This window comes from Arvicanthis niloticus, chromosome 9 (assembly GCF_011762505.2).
Source record: "Arvicanthis niloticus isolate mArvNil1 chromosome 9, mArvNil1.pat.X, whole genome shotgun sequence".
Taxonomy (NCBI): Eukaryota; Metazoa; Chordata; class Mammalia; order Rodentia; family Muridae; genus Arvicanthis; species Arvicanthis niloticus.
The window spans coordinates 65,794,063-65,801,068 of NC_047666.1; the positions used below are offsets into that span (position 1 = coordinate 65,794,063).

At 46.5% G+C, this 7,006-nt stretch overlaps 1 long non-coding RNA gene across 1 annotated transcript in view; it reads right to left on the minus strand.

Moving 5' to 3' along the window:
- LOC143443547 (uncharacterized) overlaps positions 1-6,145 on the minus strand; it is a 26,639-nt gene extending 20,494 nt beyond the window's left edge. The window contains exon 1 of the long non-coding RNA XR_013112640.1: positions 6,001-6,145. This is a non-coding gene — a long non-coding RNA (uncharacterized LOC143443547). The remainder of the gene's footprint in view (positions 1-6,000) is intronic.
- Between the last annotated feature and the right edge of the window lie 861 nt (positions 6,146-7,006).

Consider the following 7,006-nt stretch of genomic DNA (forward strand, 5'->3'; position numbering starts at 1 on the left):
TTAATGCCCACGACTCTCCTCACGCTTATAACTGGTAAAAATGATACATTTTGTGTGTGTGCTTTATTACAATGAAAAATAATTTTGAAGCTCAAGGACAAGTTATTACAGTTTAAAAGGAAACCACAGAGCAGGCAAGCTGTGAGGCTCAGAGTGCTGGGAGGAAGGAGAAGACACCCATGGAAGTCATGCACACAGCGACAGGCGGCTTTAGAAAAAGAGGGAAGGGAGCCAGGAGCTTCCGTTGGGAAGCTTAAAAGTGAGATTATGAGCCAAGTGTGGTGTTGCATATCTTTAATCCCAGAACCCGGGAGGCAGGAGCAGATGTATCTCTGTGAGTTCCAGCCTGGTCTAGCCTCAGACAGGCCTGTAGACCCAGTGAACCCCATAGCTACTTAGCTCCTCACAATGACACTTTTGCAAAAGAGAAACATGCTAAGTGAAAGTGGCCAGATACAGAAGGTCATAGAAGGCTTGCTAGGATTTAGAAGCTCAGTCCCCAGTGTGGTACTGTGAATGGTGGGGGAGCTTTAAGAGATGGGGCCTAGCCGGGCGTGGTGGCGCACGCCTTTAATCCCAGCACTTGGGAGGCAGAGGCAGGTGGATTTCTGAGTTCGAGGCCAGCCTGGTCTACAGAGTGAGTTCCAGGACAGCCAGGGCTACACAGAGAAACCCTGTCTCGAAAAACCAAAAAAAAAAAAGAGAGAGAGAGAGAGAGATGGGGTCTAATGGGGGCTTATTAGGTTATTAGGTTGTGGGCACAGCCCCTCCCCACAGAATGAACGAATACTGGTCTCTCAAAGCGTGTGAGCAAGCTGTTATAAAGGAGGAAGACCAGCCCACACCGCTCTCTGGCCTCGTACTGTCTGCCATCTTCTCACGTCTGTCCCCCCAACAGAGCATGTCATCCACGTGACAGACAACAGTTCTCACCAGAGTGAAATAACTGTTAGCTCTGTGTTTTGACTTTAAACCGTGTGTATGTGTGTGTGTGTGTGTGTGCTTGTGTGTGTGCGCGTGCGCGTGTGTGAGGTCAGAGGACAACTTGTGCAGTCTATTCTCTCCTCCCACCAAGTGGGCCCTGGAGATTGAACTCGGGTCATTAGAATTGGCAGCAAGTGACTTTATCACTGAGCCATCTTGCTGGCCCAGTACCATGTTCTTGAATATCCAGAACTGTGGCACCTCTCGTCACACCCCACCCCACATTTCTTTTTTCCCCTCTCCCCTACTCTCTTCAACAGCAATTCACTATGTAGTTCAGGCTGGCTTCAAACCGATGATTCTTTATCTTTAGGCTCCCGTGTGCTGAGATGATAAGCATCCTACTGGGGCTTTTGAGAGCAATTTGCTTACTCGATGTCCTTAGAGTATAAAAGAACAGAAAGTGCGTTAGATCTCCACCCTGGCAGACCCAGCCCCCCAGCCCCACCAACACAAAAGACTCCTAGCCTCAATAAGGACATCTGCCTCACCTCAGCACCCTCCCATAGTTCTCTCTGGGCCAGCCTCTTCCATGATGGACAAGTATCTGGTACATAACCAGGACTCTCTTGTCCACTGGGCAAGCCAAGGATAAGGAAGCAGCCCTCTTGAAACTCTGCACCCAGTGGGCTTTGGAGACCTGGGGGCGACAATGGATCTGGGTCTGGGGCCTTGAAGACGACACTGCCTAGGTTATCTTACCATATAGCCAGCTGGTGACCACAGACACCCCAACTTCCACACTCATATACTGATAAATATAGAGTTCTTGAAGACCTTCAGTGAGGTAGTGAGGAATGGACATTAGGGGTAAGGTGCCCAGCAACTGGGTCTGCCCAAAGGGCCTCCTACCTCATACCTGGAGATCTCAGGGAAAGAAGAGATGGAAGGGTAGAGCCCCTCTCTGCACATACTTAGCAAGCTGAACCCTGAAACAGCCAGTACCCCGCTGAATGCCAACAGCTTCACAGATGTACAGGAAGCCTTCTAAGCCTCCACTCTTGGTCCCAGGAGCCAGGTTGCATGAAAGCAGTCTGAACTGCTGCAAGCCTAAGGGGAGCCCAGATCTGGTGGATATTGAAAGCCATGAGAATGAAGAGCTCCTGAAGGCTTGTGGGGAGGGGAGAAGGACCAGATTGTAATAATCCCAGCACTCAGGAGGCAGAAGCAGATGTGAGTTCCAGTCTAGACTGGGTGACACAGTGAGCTCCAGGCCAGCCATTGAAACAAAGCAAGACTCTTAAAACACACACACACACACACACACACACACACACACACACACACACACACACACACACACCATAAAAACAAAAACAATTAAAAGCCCCATTGACTTCACCTGGAGGGACAGGGTCCTGAAGGGATTGGTTGTTAAGCTATATGAGGTGTCCAAATCCCCTAGAGAACTCATTAAAACACAAACTGCTGGTTTCCACTCAGATGTTCTTTCTGGATGGCTAGATCTGGTGAGGCTGAGAGTCCTGCTTCTGGCAAGTTCCCCGGGTGCAGCTGTTGTGTTGATCTTGGACAACCTTACAGGAGCCACTCAGAGGCTACTGATCTACTGAGTACTTACTAGCTACTTGACTATACACAAAAGAGGTTAAACCGAACCGACAGAAAGAATAAAGTTGGGAAACTGTATTAGACAGTTTTTCATTACTATAATAAAGTACCTGAGGCAGACAACTTCATAAAGAGCGCTATTGACCTTGAAGGATTTTCCTGTTTTAAAAGAGGACACCAGATCTCATTATAGATACTTATAAGCCACCATGTGGTTGCTGGGAATTGAACTCAGGACCTCTGGAAGAGCAGCCAGTGCTCATAAACACTGAGTCATCCCTCCAGCCCTACCTTGCAGTTTGTGAGGGCTGGAAAGCCAAACAGCCTGGAGAAGGCTCTCAAAAATCCCTACCTGTTCCCATCAGATCATGGGAATTCTCTCTCTCTCTCTCTCTCTCTCTCTCTCTCTCTCTCTCTCTCTTCTCTCTTTCCTCTTTCTCAAAGATATGACACATTATGTATGTTCATGTTTGCCTCTGTGTGTGTCCATTATGTATGTTCATGTTTGCCTTTGTGTGTGTGTGTGTGTGTGTGTGTGTGTGTGTGTGAGAGAGAGAGAGAGAGAGAGAGAGAGAGAGAGAGAGAGAGAGAGAGAGGACAATTTTGGGGCTCAGTTCTCTCCTTCCACATAAGTACATAAGTTCTGGGCATTGAACTCAGTTGGTCAGGCTTGTGTGGCGAGCACTTTTACCTGCTGAGGCCAAGCTGTGGTAATTTTAGCAGAGACATCTGAATTCCACATCCCTTGCTCAGCCCATTTTCATACCAAGACAGGCCACCATCCTTTCTGTACCCTGGCTTTGACCTCCACAGAGTGGAGGGATCAGGCCAGAGTCACTGATACCAAATGTGAGCCTTTGGAAGCTCTTTCTTTTAGCATGGAAGCAGGACAGTTTCCTCTCTTGGTAATAGATTTCACAAGTGGCACTGGGTTTCTGGGACCCTTGCTGGGCAGGAGACTTCTCAAAAGTCGCATCATTCATGCCTTCAGCAGATCTGAAGGCCCAGAGGACAAAGCCTGAAATAGAGTTGGCTGCTCTCAACCTTCCAGCGGCTCAAGGGAGCTGTCTGTCCAGCTCTGAATAACACACCCTTCCTCGAATATTCTGGGAGTTTCCTTATGTGGTAGATGGCATCCCCGGGAGATTTCACTGAGCCCACAGGCCTCCCTCATCCTATGAGCAAAGGCAAGAGCTGCACTATACAGCATTAAGAAATGAATACTGAAAGGTATAAAGATATTTAAAGGCAAAAAAAAAAAAAAAATGCCTTTAGCTCTCGCCTGTGGTTTGAACAATAAGTTTGAGAATAAGAAGTCCAGGGTCATCCTTGGCTACATAGTAAGTTTGAGGCTAGCTTGGGTTAGTGAGACTGTATGTATACATATATGTGGGACTGTAAACCATGCCGGGAAGCTTGGTAAGGTAGAGCTGGTTTGAGCCCCTGGAGACTTGGTGGGTATACCCCTGAGACGGTACTTAGCTCCCCACTCCCTGCCAGATTCTTAGTCTGGAACATGTGTCATGCTCCTCACATTGGTCACATAGCCCCAAACAGAGTTCTCCATGCTAATGAGGTACCTAGAGGCCCTGAGGGTTTAGCCAATAAGCTCCCCTTCCTGGGTATTCCTCTTTGCAAAAGGTATTTAGTCTCAGGTCCACCCTGAGAAATTGGTATGTATCTATATTCCACGATGAACAGTTTGGAACCAAGGACTGTCTCTTTCATCAAGATCTGCCATGAAGAAAGCCTTTGACTACAGACCTGCAGTTAAGTCTCTCACAGAGGGCCTCTTTGCGCTTCCAGCTACAACTGCTACCAAGCTCAGGACAATCACCACTGAGCTAAGCCGGAGCTCTCATTTCCTCCAGCCTGCCAACTAGACGCTGTCCTCAGCCTAAGGATCCTGGGCTCCACTCCTTGCAACTCAGCAACGCCTAGACGTCCAGGAGTTTGGGAGCCTCTGGTCCTGGCCTCATTGAGGGATCCTTCTCTATCCTTTGTTCCTGACTCCTCTGCGCTGCACCCCAGGGACGACTGGGTGCCTGGGGGTCTGAGAATCCCAGCTTTGACTTTGTTTTTCCAGCCACAGAACAGCCCAGCACCCATTGGCATTGGTGTGGGATAAGGGCAGTCAAGCTCCCTGCATTTTGCCTCTCAAAAAGCCATGTCCTGTGGCGGGGTGGAACTCAGACCCACACATATACATGAATATTACACATGTGTATTTATATACATATATATGTATATTTATATATATGTATATATATATATGTATATATATATGTATATTTGTATTCACAGGGATTTAGATTAGACATAACTTCCTGATATCATTAAAAGATGCCGGAATTAGATTATACATGTTAGAGGAGCAAGCTGTGTCACCTATTGAAACTAGTGGTTGCTCAATAGAAATACAATGGCGTTTTCCAGGCAGGTTCAAACATTTCAGTAGTGAGAATCATGGATACAGCACATCAGTATAGCACAGCCTCAGTATTTGTGAGACCTTGGGCTCCATCCCTGACAATAACAACAAAATGGATAAGCAAGGCGTGGTGGTGCAATCTATAATCTCCAAATGCAGACGGAGAGGCAGGAAGACCAACACAGGTTCAAGATGAGCATAGTATAGAAAATGAGTTCTAGGCTATCCAGGGCTACATAGGTATACAGTTAGGCCCTCGGTAAACATATATATATATATATATATATATATATATATATATATATATATATATATATATATATCCAAATTATATTGTGAAAAATTATATATGTGAAAAAAGCAAGATGAAACAAATTGACTTTATAAGTTATTTTGTTGAACCAAACAGATCCAAAATATTATTTATGTCCAACAATGTAACTGACACAGAAATAACTAAGATGTGTCACAGTGTTTTCTATATAGAAAACACTTGCTTTTCAAATGCAAGGTGGGTTGTTAAGCCAACCTTATTTCAAGTGAGCTGGACTTAAATGTTCAATGACCGTATGATACAGTACAAGTCTAGAATCACGAATGGGCCTGGAGGTGTAGTTTGGTTGTAGAGCATGCATTTAGTGTGTGTGAGGCCCTAGGTTTCATCTTAATGTGCATGTGATCATGCACACACACACATAAAGTCTTCAGTACCAAGTTACTAAATATGGAGTCAGCTAGGGGACACAACTCTGGGTATGTCTGCATGGTGGCTTGAATGAGAATTGCCCCCATAGATTCATATATTTGAATACTTAGTCACAGGGCGTGTGCTGTTTGAGAAGGATAAGAAGGTGTGGCCTTAAGGTCCAGTGTGTTTGCCTCTCAGCCAGCAGATCAGGATGTAGCTCTCAGCTGTTCCAGTGCCTATGGGCCTGTTGCCATGCTCCCCACCATGATGACAACAGACTAACCCTCTGGAGCTGTAAGCAAGCATGCAGTTAAATGTTTTCTCTTACAATCGTTGCGGTGGCTGTGCTGTCTCTTCATAGCAGTATAACTTTCAGTCTGTGAAGGTGTTTCTAGAGAGGTTTAACTGAGAGAAGATTCATTCTGAATATGGGTGGTTCTCTAGAGGAACAGAACCATAGGACTGAATGAACCCCCCCCACACACACCCCTAAACTATTAAGTCAGCTTTAAAAGAGCAACAGCAGCAGACTCATACCTGAGTGTTGAGAACCCAGTAGCCACTCCGTCCGTCCTTGAGGCTAGTGCCCCAGTGCCTCAGTAGTCCCAATCTGGCACTGGAAGCTGGGAAGTTTCTTGGAGAGCCTCTAGTCTACAGCAGAAGCTTGGCTCTGATAACAGCGAAGCAAGCAGCAGCAACAGGGTAGATCAACCAATAGCGTGAGAGAGGCTGAGCAAGCAAAGGGAGAGACACTCTTCTGCCGGGATAGTTTTTCTACTAGGCTAGCAGTAAGCACTCTTAAGTACCAAGCCATCTTTCCAGGCCCTTCTTTCTATTTTTCGTTTTGTTTTGTTTTTTATTTATTATTCATTTTGTTTGTTTACATTTCAAATGCTATCCCTCTTCCCAGTCTTCCCTCCACAAACTCCCTCCCATCCCCCCCATGCCTCTAAGAGGATGCCCCTCCACTCCTGCCTCTCCCCTCTAGCATTCCCCTTCCCTGGGACATCAAGCCCTTCTTTATATTTTTATTTTATTTTGTGTGTATGGGTATTTTGCTTCCATGCGTGTGTGTGTGTGTGTGTGTGTGTGTGTGTGTGTGTGTGTGTGTACACCACATGCATGTCTGGTGCCATGGACCCTCTGGAACTGGAGTTACAGACAGTTGTGAGCTGTCATGTGGATTCTGAGACTTGAACCCCATTCTCCAGAAGAACGGCCAGTGCTCTTAACCACTGAGTCACCTCTTCAGCCCCACCCCACCCCCAACCCCTTCGAGATTTCACTAAATTGAAAGCCTAGACTTGAACTCATGCTGTATTCCAGGCAGGTCT